We start from the raw sequence: 17,264 nt of genomic DNA on the forward strand, positions 1-17,264 counted from the left end.
CACTTTGCCATTTGTCGAGTGGTTTAAAGTTACCTACATGTCACCATGATACCCAAGTATCATGGTGACATGAGCTTGGGCGGTGATATGGGCCCTAATATGGGTACCACTATAAAAAAAATTGCCTGCGCCACTAATGGGCGGAAGCTGAACAGCGCTTCCCATACTAGTGATGTATCGGAGGTCAAATTTCGTGGCTCCGCGGAGGCGGAGGCGGAGGCGGAGGTCAGTTTCTCAAAAAATGCGGATGCGGATGTAGTTGCGGAGGTTATGGAATAGTTTTTTGCGGAGGCGGAGGCGGAGGCGGAGGTTGTTGCCTACACCTCCGCGGAGGCGGAGGCGGAGGCGGAGGCGGAACAGATTTTTTTTTTTACCCATTTACAGTACCGGTACTGCGTCGACAATAAACTCCTGTTACTCCTTTCCCTCACTCAAATTTGGGTACAATAGGAGATAGTAATCAAGTTTTGGCAGTGTCAAATCTATAACTTAATAATTCGGATGCAGCAACCAATGAAAAGAGGAATCATACGTCTGGCAGTGTGCGAGATTAGCTGTGGGTGGGGTGCATGAGATGAGAGCCGTATACGCGTATGTTTCACGTTCAGACGCGGTCAGAGAGGCCATATGTGCGTACTGCGTACTACAGTTGCATGTTACTGTTACGCCGTAATGAAACAAACATCTTACTATATTTTGGGGTGCAACTGTGTGCCGAAAAATACAGGTACCGGTAAACATCCGCGCCTCCGCAGTTTTAAATTGCGGAGGCGGAGGCGGAGGCGGAGATCTCATTTTCTGAAAATGCGGAGGCGGAGGCGGAGGCGGAGGTCTCATTATCTGAAAATGCGGAGGCGGAGGCGGAGGCGGAGGTTAATAAAACGCGGAGGATCCGCGGAGGCGGAGGCGGATATCCGATACATCACTATCCCATACACTACTCTTCAAGTGTGCCTACAGGCGCTATAGGCCTTACCGTATAATAAAAAAAAAAAAAAGCTTCCTGTTTTTTTTATTTATCTCGTATGTTCTCGATTGTCTTCTCTCTCTCTCTCTCTCTCTCTCTCTCTCTCTCTCTCTCTCTCTCTCTCTCTCTCTCTCTCTCTCTTTTATTGGCTTCTTCCTTCATTTCTCCGTTTTGTCTCTTCTTTCTTATTTTTCTCCATTTATTCTCGTGTTCTTTCTTTCTTCCTGTCGTTTGTTATTCATTGTTTCCTCCCATCCTTTTTTCTCTTTCCTGTTCTTATTTCTCTTTCATCTCTACTCCTCCCTCCTTTCCTTCTATCTGCCTATTTTTCTTTTATCTCCACGAGTCTCTTCTTTTCTCCAACCTTCCTAGCTTGCCCCGTCTTTACCTCTTTCTCCTTCTCCTTCCTTCCTGTCTCCATTTTCTTTTCCCTCCCTCCTTCTTGCTTTCCTTTCTCATCCTCTTTAGTATTCTCCCCTCTCTCTACCTCTTTCTCTGATCTCTTATCATTCTCTTCTTTTTAATTGCTTTTCTTCCTTACTTCCTCCCTGTTCCCTATTTTTTTTCCTTTTTTTACATTCATATTTCTCTTTTCCGCTCCTCCTCATTTCCCTCGCTTCATTCTCCTTTTTCTCTACCTTTCATTTCACTTTTCTTCTCTTTCTTTTCCTTTTCCATTCTCTCTCTCTCTCTCTCTCTCTCTCTCTCTCTCTTCTGGCCAATCTGTCGGCAGGTGAGAGTGCAAGCCCCGCCCTTTCCCTCCAGGCAGCCAATCAGCGTGCACCTCACGTGTTGACAAACAGACACCACGTGGAGGTGAGCACGCGAGGGTGATTGGCGGTGGTAGTGGTAATTGTGTGGTAGCGTGCTAGTTTCTGTTATCGTTTTGGTGTTAAAAGAATGCTCCTTTGAGTCGTCAACTTCCAGTATGCCATTGGTTAAGTTGCAAAGCCTTGGATACGTTTAATCGCTGTATTTATGATTACTCTATTTTAAATCAGTGGTCCTACAAAATTTCCTTCAGGTCTTCACTTTTTAAATCACGTGCAGTTTCCTTTTTATTATTTCCGAACTGTTCCCGGTATGACTTGTATCGGAGGGAGGAGAAGGTGGGGAGAAAGCTTTCTGTTGTTGTCCTTTTCAATTACCACCTTTGTAACCCTCGTGGGAATAGCAAGATAGTAAAGAGATCGATAAAAAGGTAGTAGTAGTAGTAGTATTAGTAGTAGTAATAGTAGTAGTAGTAGTACTAGTAATAAGAGGAGGAGGAGGAAGATGAGGAAGAGGAAGAGGACGAGTAGTAGTACGTAGTTGTAGTAGTAGAAGTAGTATTAGTAGAAGCAATAGCAGCAGTAGTAGTAGTAGTAGTAGTAGTGGTAGTAGTAATAGAAGTAGTAGTAATAGGATTAGAAGCAGTAGTTATAGTAGTAGTAGTAGTAGTAGTAGTAATAGTAGAAGCAGCAGCAGCAGCAGCAGTGGTATATCGGTGGTAGTAGTGGTGGTGGTGGTGGTGGTGGTGGTGGTGGCGGTGGCAGTGGTGGTGAAAATGGCAGCGGCATTGGTGGTGGTGGTAGTGGTGGTGGTGGTGGTAGTGGTGAGTAGAAATGGCAGCGTTGGTGGTGGTGGTGGTGGTGGTGGTTGTGGTTGCAGTTGTGGTGTAGTGGTGGTGGTAATGGTGGTGGTGGTGGTGGTGGTGGCAGGTGGTAGTGGTGGTAGTGGTGGTGGTTGTGGTAGTGGTAATGGTGATGGTTGTGGTGGTATAATAATAACTATGCTGGCGGTGGTCGTGATAATGGTGGTGGTATTGATGGCAGTGGTGATGGCAGTGGTGGTGGTGGTGGTGGTGGTGGTGGTGGTGGTGGTGGTGGTGGTGGTGGTGGTGGTGGTGGTGGTAGTAGTAATGGTGGTGCTAAAGTGGTAATGTCTCCACTGAACCGACCCTCCTACCGTGGTGTGGTGGTGGTGCTAAAAATGGTGGTGGTGGTGATGATATGGTGGCGGTGTGAAGGGCGGCAGGTGGTGGTTATGGTGGTGGTGGTGGTGGTGGTGGTGGTGGTGGTGGTGGTGGTGGTGCTAAAGAGGTGGTGGTGGTGATGATGGTGGTGGTGGTGGGGAGCGGCGGTGGTGGTTATGGTGGCAGTGATGGTGGTGGTGGTGGTGGTGGTGGTGGTGGTGGTGGTGGTGGTGGTGGGGTGGTGGTGGTGGTGGTGGTGGTGCTAGTGGTGGTGGTGGTGGTGGTGGTGCTAAAGAGTGGTGGTGGTGTGGTGGTAGGTGGTGGTGGCGGAAGCAGCGGTGGTGGTTATGGTGGCGGTGGTGGTGGTGGTGGTGGTGGTGGTGGTGGTGGTGGTGGTGGTGGTGGTGTGGTGGTGGTGGTGGTGGTAAGTAGTAGTGGTGCTAAGGGTCGTAGTGGTGGTGTGTGGTGGTGAGTGGTGCTAAAAATGGTGGTAGTGGTGATAGTAATATGGTGGTGGTGGAAGAGCAGCAGTGGTGGTTATGGTGGCAGTGGTGGTAGTGGTGGTGGTAGTGGTGGTAGTGGTGGTAGTAATGGATGGATGTAGTGGTGGTGGTTGTGGTTGTGGTAATGGCTGCAGTGGTGTGTAGTAGTAGTAGTAGTAGTGGTGGTAGTAGTAGTAGTAGTAGTAGTGGTGCAGCAGCAGCAGTACTAGCAGCAGCAGCAGCAGCAGCAGCAGTAGTAGTAGTAGTAGTAGTAGTGGTATTATTATTATCATTATTGTTATTATCACCATTATTATTATTATTATTATTAATATTATTATCATTATTATTATTGGTAATAGTAGTAGTAGTAGTAGTAGCAGTAGTAGTCATTGTCATCATCATCATGCCTTATATCGAAACACAAGCATAAAAGAAACATGTACTGTATAGCATATTTTTGGTTGATAATATCAGACACAATTATTATTTTCTTTTATGCAGGAGGGGAAACCGGCGATGCGCAACCACAGATTAAAAAAGAGGCCCACTTGAATGTCAGTTCCCTTCAAGGTCAAAAACTGAATTTGCCAGAAGTTTGGGACAAATGTCTTGAATCCTTCATCTTAACCCTCATACTGCCAGGGCCGCCGTGGTGGCTTGTTCAGTAGACTGCCATGCAGAGCCGTCCTGGCGGCTCTGAGATAACTTTTCGTCTTCGTAAGCAGTCAGTCATTAAGTCGTATTAACAGTTATAGTAATAGTAGTTATAATAATAGTTGTAGTAGTAGTAATAGTGGTGGTAGTAGTAGTAGTAGTAATAGTGGTAATAGTAGTAGTAGCAGTAGTAGTAGTAGTAGTAGTACTAGTAGGAGTAGTAATAGTACAAGTAGTAGTAGTATTAGTAATAATAGTAGTAGCAGTAGTAGTAGCAGTAGTGGTAGTAGTAGTAGTAGTAGTAGTAGTAGTGGTAGTAGTAGTTGCAGCAGCAGCAGCAGCAGCAGCAGTAGTAGTAGTAGTAGTAGTAGTAGTAGTAGTAGTAGTAGTAGTAGTAGTAGCAGTAGTAGTAGTAGTAGTAGTAGTAGTAGTAGTAGTACTAACAGCAACAGAAGTAGTAGTAGTAGTAGTAGTAGTAGTATTATTATTATTATTAGTAGTAGTAGTAGTAGTAGTAGTGGTTACACCCAAGATGAGCTTGGGCGGTGATATGGGCCCTAATATGGGTACCACTATAAGTAAAATTGCCTGCGCCATGAAGTAGGCAGCTGCCAGTGCATTACTGGCTCTTTCCAGGCATCTAGGAACATGTGCATCATGATATTCACGGGCAACAGACGTGCAAGGTACACACTCCTTATTTTATACGAAGTTATGCAAAGCTGCCTTGTGTTGTTTCACTGATCACCTTAATTTTCCACAATTTTCAAACACCCTCGCTTTTCACTTGCAATCGATGATTTTCTATTCGGATCAAAATCTAAATGAAGATTGAAAACAGTTTCGGCCAAAATTTGTTGAGGGCCGTGACGTCCTTGGGCGCCGCACTCGAGGAGAAGGTGGATGTCGTGTCCCGCCTGGGGCCCAAGGCAGGGAACTGGCAGCAGGTCCTTCTTTTCCTTTGTGGCCTCAAGCTTCAGTGATAATCATCCACTTGCAGTGCCTCATACTAGGCAAGGAGTTACCATAAGCAAGGGATCAATGTCTACCATTCACCAGATGTTGACCAGAGGGGGGAGTCCTTATAGGGAAATAAGAGCTCCTTCCATAGAGTCTGGTGGAGGGGGTCTCTTGATTGTGGTAGCACTGGGCTGAATAAATCGCCATGAACGAGGGCACGCTGTGCACCATGCACTAGACACTGGCAGTACGAGGGGAGTCCTTTAGAGGTGAGAGGGCTCACTTCACGCCAGTGGCTGGGGTGTGGTGTGTGGCACGCTATGCACCATGCACCAGACACTGGCAGAACGAGGGGGGTCCTTCAGGGGTGAGAGGACTCACGAGTGGCTGGTCACGCTGTGCGCCATCAGACACTGGCAGTACGAGAGGGGTGAGAGGACTCACTTCATGCCAGTGGCTGGGGTGTGGTGTGTGGCACGCTGGGCGCCATACACCAGACACTGGCAGTACGAGGGGGTCCTTCAGGGGTGAGAGGGCTCCTTCAGGGCTCACTTCATGCCAGTGGCTGGGGTGTGGTGTGAGGCACGCTGTACGTTATGCACCAGACATTGGCAGGACGAGGAGGGACCTCTACTGGTGAGAGGACTCACTTCATGACAGTGGCTGGGGCGTGGTGTGTGGTGGGTCATTGCTCATGGCGATCCGTGTGAGGCGCGGCAAGGTTGCCTCGTCACTGCTCTCACACCCTTGGGACTGGGATGGACCCTTGGGGAGGAAGGGTTCGGTTCAGTACAAACCCAGGAAAGTAGAATTCAAATAGTTTCCTCATCGTTATGAACCGCTTTGTTATCGAGGAATCGCGTCGTGGAAAAACGTATCGTGGAAAATATTATCGTGGAAAATCGATTATGGAAAATATTATCGAGGAGAATCGCATCGCGTCAAATATTATCGTGGAAAATCGTATTAGGGAAAACATTATCGAAGAGAATCGCATCGCGGAAAATATTATCGTAGAAAACCGAATCGTGGAAAATATTATCGCGGAAAATAGAATCGTGGAAAGTTTTATCGTAGAAAATCGAATAGTGGAAAATATTATCGTGGAAAATCGAATCGTAGAAAATATTATCGTGGAAAATATTATCAAGGAGAATCGCATCGCGGAAAATATTATCGTGAAAAATCGAATCGTGAAACGTGGGAAATCGAATAGTGGAAAATATTTATTTATTTATTTATTTATTTATATACTGTACCATGGTGTTATTTGTACTTCTCGATATTATTTTTTTCATTTATGATTCAGGGCAGACTACGTAAAAATGAGAGAGAGAGAGAGAGAGAGAGAGAGAGAGAGAGAGAGAGAGAGAGAGAGAGAGAGAGAGAGAGAGAGAGAGAGAGAGAGAGAGAGAGAGAGACAGAGAGAGAGAGAATAACAAGAGTATAGGGAGGCGGTGGATGGATGGATGGATATTGATGTAGGCGCCGCAACAGCCAGGGTCATTTGGCGCCGCTACCAAAATTTTAAAATATACGAAAAATGTTTAAAAACAAAAAAGAAAAATAAAGAAAAATAATTATAAAAAAACTAAAAACAATAAAACCAATACAATTAAAAGTTGCTAAAACACTAAAAGTACAATAAAATCGAATAAAATATCAAAATACATAAATAAAATTCTAAAATTCACAAATAAGGGAGAAGGCCAGCCTCTCCCAAAAAACCGAATAAATCATGGCCAAGGGCCAGACACGCTGGTCCAAGGACCTGAGAGAGGTGATAGACACCGCTATCTCTACTGCGACAGCGGTAGAGGTAGCGGTGTCGCAGGTCTAGTAAACTAGGGCACTCCACAAGTAGGTGCCGTACTGTGAGTGGCACCAGGCAGTCTTCACAGAAAGGTTGAGGGTCCCTGGTACCTAGTAAGGTACGTGTGACCTATACGAAATCGCGCCAATATAGTCTGTGCACGGCGATCCCGGACATGGGAGTATGTCCACTGAGGGAGAGTGGAAGAAGTGATCTCTCCCATTTTCGAGGTTGCGACCCCCGTTAGCCATCTCCTCTGCCATATTGCTGCGATCGTCTTACGAATAAGATCAAATACATCTCGAAACGGAACAGAGGCAGGAGATGGAGCGCGACTTGCTGCCTCTTTAGCGAGGCGATCTGCATGTTCATTCCCTGGAACACCTACATGACCAGGGACCCAATAGAACCCAACACGATATCCTCTTTTGGTAAGTAGATAAAGCCACTCCAGGGCTGATAAAACCAAAGGATGAAGGGAAATAAAAGAGGAGAGGAGAGGAAAACCACAGAAAACCCAACTCCTGCGTCGGATTTGGAACCATCAGTAAAAACAGGGATGTCATTAGAATGGATAAAAAAGTGTTCTAAAAACCGTGTGTGGGACAGAGCTGGCAGGAAATTCTTCTTGCCATCCATGGCAGGAGGGCATAATGAGGTAACAGGAAGCTGCCAATAACCAACTCATGGGAGCCAGAAAGAATACACAGGAGTGGGGTCGATAGATAACTCCGCCATGAGATTTGCAACACGTAGGCCAAAAGGTTTAGGGAGACTCGGTCGAGTGACATACACCTGCGAGCGCGAGTCCCGCAACATTGACACACAGGGGACAAAATCAGGAAGACGGTGGGTGCGAAACCAACACGGGACCATCGAAGATTGGCGCCGGAGGTCGAGCGGCCAGAAACCAGCATCCACAAGAAGGCTAGGTATTGGAGATGTCCGAAATGCACCCGTAGCCAAGCGGACCCCAGCATGATGCACGGGGTCAAGCGAGCGTAGTCGTGCATCTGTTGCGGATGAGTAGATCTCACAGCCGTATTCCAGCTTCGGAAGTATGAGTGTACGGTGAAGCAGCAGCAACGTGTCCCTGTCCGCACCCCAAGAGGTATGACTTAAAACCCGAAGAAGGGATAGTGCCTGCCGACAAGACGCCTTAAGAGAGCGGAAATGGGGAACCCAGGTGAGACGGTTGTCAAATAAAAGGCCAAGATATCGAGTCGCCTCCACGCATGAGAGGCGTCTATTGGCGAGGTATAAATCCGGGTCTGGATGGACACCACGGTTGGCGTAGTGGCGTAGTGGATAAGGTGGTGAGCGTGGGTAGACGTCCACGCGTAGGTTCAAATCCACCACGTATCGCCTTGACACTTTGCCATTTGTCGAGTAGTTCAAAATCACCAACATGTCACCATGATACCCAGGTTCTAGGTCAGCGTTTCCCAACCTGGGGTGCTAACACTCCCTAGGGGTGCTGAAATTAATTATAGGGGGTGCTGGGAAGTGATGCACACACTTCACATTCTTTTATCCTTATAATAACAAGATTTTAGTTAGGGGTGCTGGATTCCTTAGACATGACAACACGGGGTGCTATGGTCGGAAAAGGTTCGGAAACACTGTTCTAGGTGGTTACACCAAAGATACGCTTGGGTGGTGGTATGGGCCCTAATAAGGGTACCACTAGCCTGCCTGCGCCACTTGCCTGCGCCACTAATGGTTGGAGGTTGGACAGCGCTTCCGATATTCTTCAATTTACCTTCAGAAGCTATAGGCCAGGACATAAAAAAATGTAGTAGTAGTAGTAGTAGTAGTAGTAGTAGTAGTAGTAGTAATAGCAGCAGTGTTCCTCTCACCAACTCACTCACACACACACACACACACTGCCCCACTCTTTTCCTCCTCTGACACGCTCTCTCTGTCCTTCTCACTCACTCACACTGCCTCACTCTCTCTCACACCCACACTCCCTCTCTGTCCCTCTCACTGACTCACACACCCTCCTACTCTCTCCCTCCTCTCCCACGCTCTCTCTCTCTCTCTCTCTCCCTCTCACTCACTCTCTTGTTAGCTAATCCAGTATAAGTATTCATGACTTCATACCTATAAATCCGTTCGTCTTCGCGTGGTATATCTCGGCTCTTCACAAGTTTTGCAAAGTGCGCCGTTGCTCTCTACCAACCCCCAGCGTGGTTCCTCTATCTGGGTGTTGAAGATTTTTCTGTCTTTCGTCTCATCTTGAATTTCACTTGAATCTTGCACCATGACAACGATTGATATGTTCTTTGTCGATACATAAAAGAAGTCAAGTCATAGTAAGATGGAAGTACAGAAGTAGGCAGGGATTTCAGTTATAGTAATGCAAACCGTTCATATGATGCTAGGACCTAGAATAGTAAATTTAAAATACACAATCAAATATACAAGGAAGACCAATGAGAAGTCCTATGTCAACGTTTGGATCATATTCCATTATTTTGTCAGAGATTACATTCAATTGGGGCCAGTTACGAGCAGTTTTGGTCTTTAGAAACTGATTCCTCCCAGCAGCAATGTCCTTGTGGAATATGCTGAAGGGATTGTATTTCTATTTCTTCATTATTATCTCTTGTTTAAAATCCATGAACTTTGGTGGAATCAGTGACTTGTTTTCCATTTATTGTATGAACATCGAGTGACACTGTTGAGCCTTTATCACCTAACTCATTCAAGGTGCCATCCTTGATGAATGACTCATTCGAATGCTCGTCTAGTAAGGTATACACTAAAATTCTATGATCTCCGTTACTGATATAATGAAACCACACAGGGATTATCATGCTATGCATGTCATGTACTACTGATTCTGTCACTTTAAACTTATTTGTTACTACAGCTATTGGTGTTTTATCACCTTTGAGCTGAGTTGTTTGTTCTGGCATCTCTCGGTTCTCAGAATTAACTATATCATTAATGTGGAGAGCTGTGGGATGGTGTCTCTGACATATTTTATATATTTTCTTTCTTTTACAATATATCTTTCTATGAGACAGTTTTTACCATCCTGTACACAGACTTCCTTCCTTAGCAAATGTGTACCTGGTACTACAATCAAGTTTAGCAAACCCCTTTCAGTCATCTAAGTCAGTATTGTCAGAGCTGTCTTTTCCTTCCTTCCTTCCTGCTCCTTAGGAGATTGTTTGTTGGCTTGTACATCTACTTTACCTTGAAAGGAACTCATGGGTTTTTCCTTCAGTTGCTTTATCCATGAAAGTCCTACTCCTTTTACATTTTGTCAGGGTGTTTGATTCACTTGATATCCATTTGAGTACCTTTGTTTATGGATTGCTTGCTTTCTTTGTTTTCCGTCGGATAAAGTTACACAATTTTTCAAAGGGTGTGTGGTGCTCTTTTTCACTGTGAGGGGTACTTTGGTTATAATTTAACACTACCTCTCTCCATTTATCATTTACCATACATGGATAATGTAAAAAATGACAAGTAGGTAGTGTTTTCCTTTTGTTATGTATTTAAATAGGTTTCATCTAATGCTTTAATGTTTCAATGCTAGTTCGGATACTGCTTCATATGAACTAATAAGGAAACCGTGTCAACCAATGTAAGACAGAACAGAGCAGCTAGTAAACGGAGTCACGCACTCGCTCTCTTTCTTCCTTCCACCTTCTACCTACGGCTCGCTACAACACTTTTGCAGTCAGGCAGCACAGCAGAAAGTCTGAAAATACTATAAAGGCTGGTCCATTATCATGCAGATTTGGTGGCCAATCCTTTAATGTTTTCATGTAAGCATTGGCTATGATGCTTTCAATTCCAAATCTTTCCCAAAGAATGCATATTGCCATTATATAATCATCCTTAGAATTAATGTACATTATAATTTTAACAGCATTTTTTGCTTCACCACACACACACACACACACACACACACACACACACACACACACACACACACACACACATATATATATATATATATATATATATATATATATATATATATATATATATATATATATATATATATATATATATATATAAGTAAACAAGGTTCTCTGAACCACTATTAGTTCTAGAATATACAAAGGTTTCAACATTTCTTATCCAAAATGAAAACTCCATAGGATCTCCACTAAAAACATTACGTTCTTTTGGACAGCTCCACCTGGGATCAAGCACATTAATTGCAAAGTTTCCCACAGGCTAAGAAGGATCTAGACAAATCTGTTTTACATTATTATTGCTGTTGATATTATGAACAGGTCTACAAGAATGTGGTACAAAACTTTCAGCCGCAGGAAAGAGATTCATAGACTATGTATTTGTCTATCTACGTCACCATATATCAAATAATTATTCCTTTCACAAGAGGTAGGTTCTTTTAGTTCATGGAGTGTAACATTTGTGAGGGTGGGCATTACAACTTTCTTCTGTACTTGCCTATGCCTTTTTACATCTCATTTTGTCACAATGCATTTTTGAAGATAACTTTGCTTCCCTACACTTTCATCATCATTTATTCTTCCAATTCAACTAGACCGAATGCATTAAGCTCTGCATGGACAATTTTTTTTTTTTTTTTTGTCTCGGTCTATAGCGTCTGTAGGGAACTTGAAGAGAATTGGAAGCGCTGTTAAACTTCTACCCATTAGTGGCGCAGGCAGTTTTATTTATAGGTGTAACCATATTAGGGGCCATATCACCATCCAATCGCATCTTTGGTGTAACCACCTAGAACCTGGGTATCATGGTGATATGTAGGTAACTTTAAACCACTCCATAAATAACATGGCTTCAAAGTGGTGAGATTCGAACCTACGCGTGGACGTGTGCCTGATCCCACGCTCACCACCTTATCCACTATGCCACCGCCTCCCTAAATTCCTAAATTGCTAGTTCTTTATTTCTGTTTTATTCTGTACTATCATTGCCTTCCTTCTTCCTAATGCAACTTCTTCTACATAGCTTCTGCCTTTTTTTTATTTATGTATATATATTTTTTAGCTAATATAGCTTCTGCTTCCACTAAACTATGATGATATTCCATATCCTTTCTAAGTCTGGCTGCCTTTGCTGCTGTCTCTTTCAATTTTTTTGATCAGATGAATATGAAGTAAAGGACACTCTAGAATTTCTGGAAGCTAGAACTAACTGATCCTCTGTTGCTTTATAACTCTCTCCTTCTACATTCTATACTCTGTAGCATGTCATGGTTGACTTCTTGGTTAATTAAATTCCAAATCATCATTTGTCTCCTCTTATCTTTCTGGCTCTAGGCCCACTAGTTTTGAATATTCCGCAACATGGCTTTTAAATGTCTCTACTCCTTCCCCTGTCCCCTGGTCCCCTGGACTAAAATTCATCTCCAGCGATCATCGCAGCTTACTTTTTACCATAAACTTTGACAAAGATAAGGTCAACGAAAGTAAAGAAAAAGTGCCAAACTATCGGCGTGCTAACTATGTAAGATTTCGCATGCAGCTTGCATCTTTTAACTGAAATATAGTTCTGGAAACACCAGATATAAACAAACCCTCGGAAGTGTTTGATAATAAGATAAATGAAACAGCCAAGATATATGTATCGCTAGGAAATGTAAGAAAATAATAAATACCGAAATAGTCAAATGCTGTCTTCTAGAAAAGAAAGAAGCGTACCACAAATATAAATTAACACAATATGCTAATGACAAACTAGGGGATGAGAGATTGCATAGACAAGCAAAAAAGCTGCTAAGATGCAATGAAAAATCTATTGAAAGTCAGATTCGGCTCACCTAACCCAACCTGGACCACTGTGTCTACCAACGCGGCCCATTGTGTGTATCAACATTATTAATGATGGAAAGGATGATCTACAAGTTACAAAATATATTTTATTACTTCATTAACGTTGATGAGTTTAAAAGATGAGAATCAGTCACTGCCAAATATTATCATACGTACACAAGTGATATAAAGGCCATTCTTACATTACACTGTCACTGTCAGGCTCTCTCTCTCTCTCTCTCTCTCTCTCTCTCTCTCTCTCTCGTCATTATCTATCACTGTACGACACGGCCAGGCACTCTCACCTCCCAGATCATTGCTTTATACTACACATTACAAGCAAAAGTAATATATATATATATATATATATATATATATATATATATATATATATATATATATATATATATATATATATATATATATATAATCAGTCTCCTTTTCTCTTCAGGCCACTGTCATATGATAATGTCACTTGCAATTTAGCCTACATATTTCACTCTCATTCTTTCGTTTTCAGCTGCTACTATCATGTGCTAATACACTAGTATTTTCATATATAGAGAGTTCTTTGATCGCTTCCTAGGCCACTGCCATGTGCTTTTGTCATCTGTATATAGTTCTTTATTTCAATCTCTTTCTCCTTCTAATCTCTAGATTCGTTAGTGTTTACCTCAGGGATTGTGTAGTGCGGAAAAGGCGCTCATAGGTCCTGGTTATGAAACCTTACGGGGTCCCAGAGAGTACTTAACTTTAAAGGTACGTACGAGGTCCGTGAGTGTTTAGTGAATAGCTCTTAGCATATATACGAACTTCTTAAGTACTTGCGAAATGCGTAACGGTTTAGTGAATCCCGCCCCAGGACTGTAGTAGTATATGGAGCTCAGTCAGTATGGCCTTAGACTGACGTAAACATTCTTCTTATAGTAGTCGGTCTCACTCACGTCTATTTTCTCTGCCTGTTGTATTTTTATAAAGGAGATTCTGTGTAAATACTTCATTTATATATATTGCTTAGTGCATATCACTTCATGTAATTTCAAACTCGAATTGAAAGATTTATATGTACTGTACGTCTTCTGGGCAACAAAGACTGTATGATATCAAACTTTAGTTTTTCTTTGGCCAACTTTTCTTTGGATCTAATTACTGGTTCCTTTTTTAACACTGGTTCCTTTATAATGCATCAATTATGTTACTTACTATATTTCCTTGATTTTTTTTTTTTTGTCTGTCTTACAAGGTCGGGCAATGGTGGGTATTGATAGGGTATAAATTGTACATAATTATTTTTGTTTCTTCACATAGAGCCGTGAGGACAGGGCTGATGTCAGACGGATCTTTCTATAAGTTCACATTGTTTTCTTTCCTTCGCTTGTAGCCCCAAGAGGGGACCATGCTGAGGTCAACATCCGCTCTCACAAGCTTATCAAGAGAATCTCTAATTGTTAGATTACATATTTGTAATTATGGCTAAGTATGATAACATAAACATACGTTTCATATTAACATATTTCTTACTTCTTACATACTTTAACTGTTGTAACCAATGCATTTGTAAGTGTTCTTAAATGTGTCACCGTGTCAGTGAGTTGCTGACGAAGATCGACTGGAAGGCTGCCGATAGTACGATCTGACCGTGACTCTCCCGGCGACTGCCAAGGAACTCTGGACTTGTCTGTGCAGACTGTCTTAGTGTAGTGTAGATAACTGTACATTTAATAGAGTGATAAACCAAGTCGTGTTTATGTTAACTCCCAGGAAAAAATTGTGTGAGAAAGGCAGTGAACGCTTAACACTTGAACCACAGTGACCGTTCATCCACACACGTAACATTAACTATAACAGTATCCAATCACTCCCACAGCAACATAAGTTTTTACATATGGACATGCCTATTCCTGACAGGTGCTTGATTCCCGAATTGTAGGTCTACAGAGCTCCAGCTCAATAACTGGCTGTAGGTCACTACTTAGCCCTGACTCATCCTTACAGAATGGATGCAATCAAGGTGGCATCAAGCACTCAGAGCTAAGCATAAAAGAGAATATCTTCAGTTTTCTTCAAGAATAATATTAAATTTGTGCACGTGCGTGTGCTCTGACTGCCGAGGAAATCAATGCATTTGATCTAAATATGCTTCCTAAATAAACATATTTTAGGTAAAAGTCAATTTCAGATTGTATATTTGAAATGGTTCATTGTCCTTTTTTACTCCCCAAATGACATAAGTTTAGTCTTTTGCTGATTGATCATCATTCCATAATTATTACAAAGCTTATTAAAAGACTGATTTTGTTTTCACACTCTCTGCTTGTAGTTAACTAGAAGGACAGTATCATGCATGATACAGTCATCCATGATAGGGTACATAACTATCCTAGAAAACCATCCACATCACACATCTCCATAAAAATCTGGATAAATTCACGTACTTACAAAACAAATAAAAGGCATGAGGTGGGAGAACCTTGTACTCCACTGATAGCAGTCATTACAGCAGAACTTATTACACTCGTAGCTACTAAAGCCCTCAACATGATCGCTCCCTAGTTAGTGAGTTGGCATATACTCGTACATCAATATTTTCGTCAGGATATAAGCCATCCATTCACGCGCTGATAATACTGTCTTAATCAAAGCATGTTTTATCCCCGACATTAACCTTCATATGCTTCTGCATTGGAGACTTGATTATTTGACTGGCGTAAAACACAGCATAGTCTCCTAAACTCATTGTCCGAAGGAGTAGTGAATCTCTATCTACCAAAGGTGCATGAAGCGTCAGTGTTAGCTAGTCACACGCTGCCACATAGCATCCCACAATGTTACCCTGTCACACAATGTCACCACACCACACAGCGCCACACAGTGTTATCCAGCCTCACAGCACCACGCAATGTTATCGCACAACACAGCGCCACACAGTGTTATCCAGCCTCACAGCACCACGCAATGTTATCGCACAACACAGCGCCACACAGTGTTATCCAGCCTCACAGCACCACGCAATGTTATCGCACAACACAGCGCCACACAGTGTTATCCAGCCTCACAGCACCACGCAATGTTATCGCACAACACAGCGCCGCACAGTTACTGAGCCCCACAACATCACACATGTTACCGCGCCACACTGTTACCAAATCACAGTGTTACCGTGCTAGAAAGTGTTACTAAATCATGGTGTTAATACGTAACACATTATTAGCACACCACAGACCTACTACATCACAGTGTTACCGCGTCACAGTGTTATCACATCACCAGGTTAATGTACCACACAGTGTTACCGTGCCACAGAGTGTTACCACATCACCACGTTAATGCGCCACACAGTGATACCGCGCCACACAGTGTTACCACTTCACAGTGATACCACGCCCCACAGTGTTATCACTTCACAGTGATACCGCACCTCACAGAGTTACCACATCAACATGTTAATGCGCCACACAGTCATACCACGCCACACAGTATTACTACATCACCATGTTACCACGCCACACAGTGTTACTACATCACCATGTTACCGCGCCACACAGTGTTACTACATCACCATGTTACCGCGCCACACAATGATACCACATCACAATGTTACCGCGCCACACAGTGTTACCACATCACAATGTTACCGCGCCACACAGTGTTACCACATCACAATGTTACCGCGGCACACAGTGTTACCGCGCCACACAGTGTTACCACATAATGTATAATTGGGTAGGATTTGATATCCTGGCATTGAATGTTGTTTATTTTCATACTTACTTTTTAACAGACTATACAAGGCTTTTGCTTTTTATTCACTTTTTGCCGCATTCAAACAATACTTTGTGTAGTGGAGCCTTCTAATTGTGTGTGTGTGTGTGTGTGTGTGTGTGTGTGTGTGTGTGTGTGTGTGTGTGTGTGTGTGTGTGTGTGTGTGTGTGTGTGTGTGTGTGTGTGTGTTTGGCAATTACAGCCTGAAATTAACACCATAGAAAACGCAGGTTTTAAACCATGTCTCCACACATTTACATGTATTTCGGGCGTCACTGAATGTGAACTGTGAGGGCAGGTGTTCCCACCTTACTACAGTCTGCTACGACGTGCAACTCTTGTGTTTTTGAAGGTTTGGGTCAGACAGCAGTGTGTGTGTGTGTGTGTGTGTGTGTGTGTGTGTGTGTGTGTGTGTGTGTGTGTGTGTGTGCGCGAGAGAGAGAGAGAGAGAGAGAGAGAGAGAGAGAGAGAGAGAGAGAGAGAGAGAGAGTAAATCCTAGCTTAAGAGAACAGAAATAGAGACCATTTTATTCAATTTCCTTTCCCTCCTGTTCTCTTTTATCTCCCTTGCTTCCTCTTTCCTTTTTTCCTTTTTCTCTCCTTTCCTCTTCTTCTTTTCCTTCTCTTCTTTTCATTTCTACTTTTTCATATTTTATTTCCTTTCTTTTTTCATGCTCTTCACGTTTAGTTCTCTCTTCCCTTCTCCCTCTCTCTCTCTCTCTCTCTCTTTCTCTGTTCTCCCTTTCTCTATTTTTCTCTCCAGACTTTTCTTTCTCCTCTTCCTCCCTTTCTATATCTCAGGTCTTCTTTTCTACTCCTTCTTTTCCTCCTCCTCCTCCTCTTACTGATGGAAACAGAAAAAAAAAAACATTAGATTGTTAAATACTCAGAAGAGAATAAA

The sequence above is a fragment of the Portunus trituberculatus genome, chromosome 9 (genome assembly GCF_017591435.1).
Source record: "Portunus trituberculatus isolate SZX2019 chromosome 9, ASM1759143v1, whole genome shotgun sequence".
NCBI classification, from domain to species: domain Eukaryota; kingdom Metazoa; phylum Arthropoda; class Malacostraca; order Decapoda; family Portunidae; genus Portunus; species Portunus trituberculatus.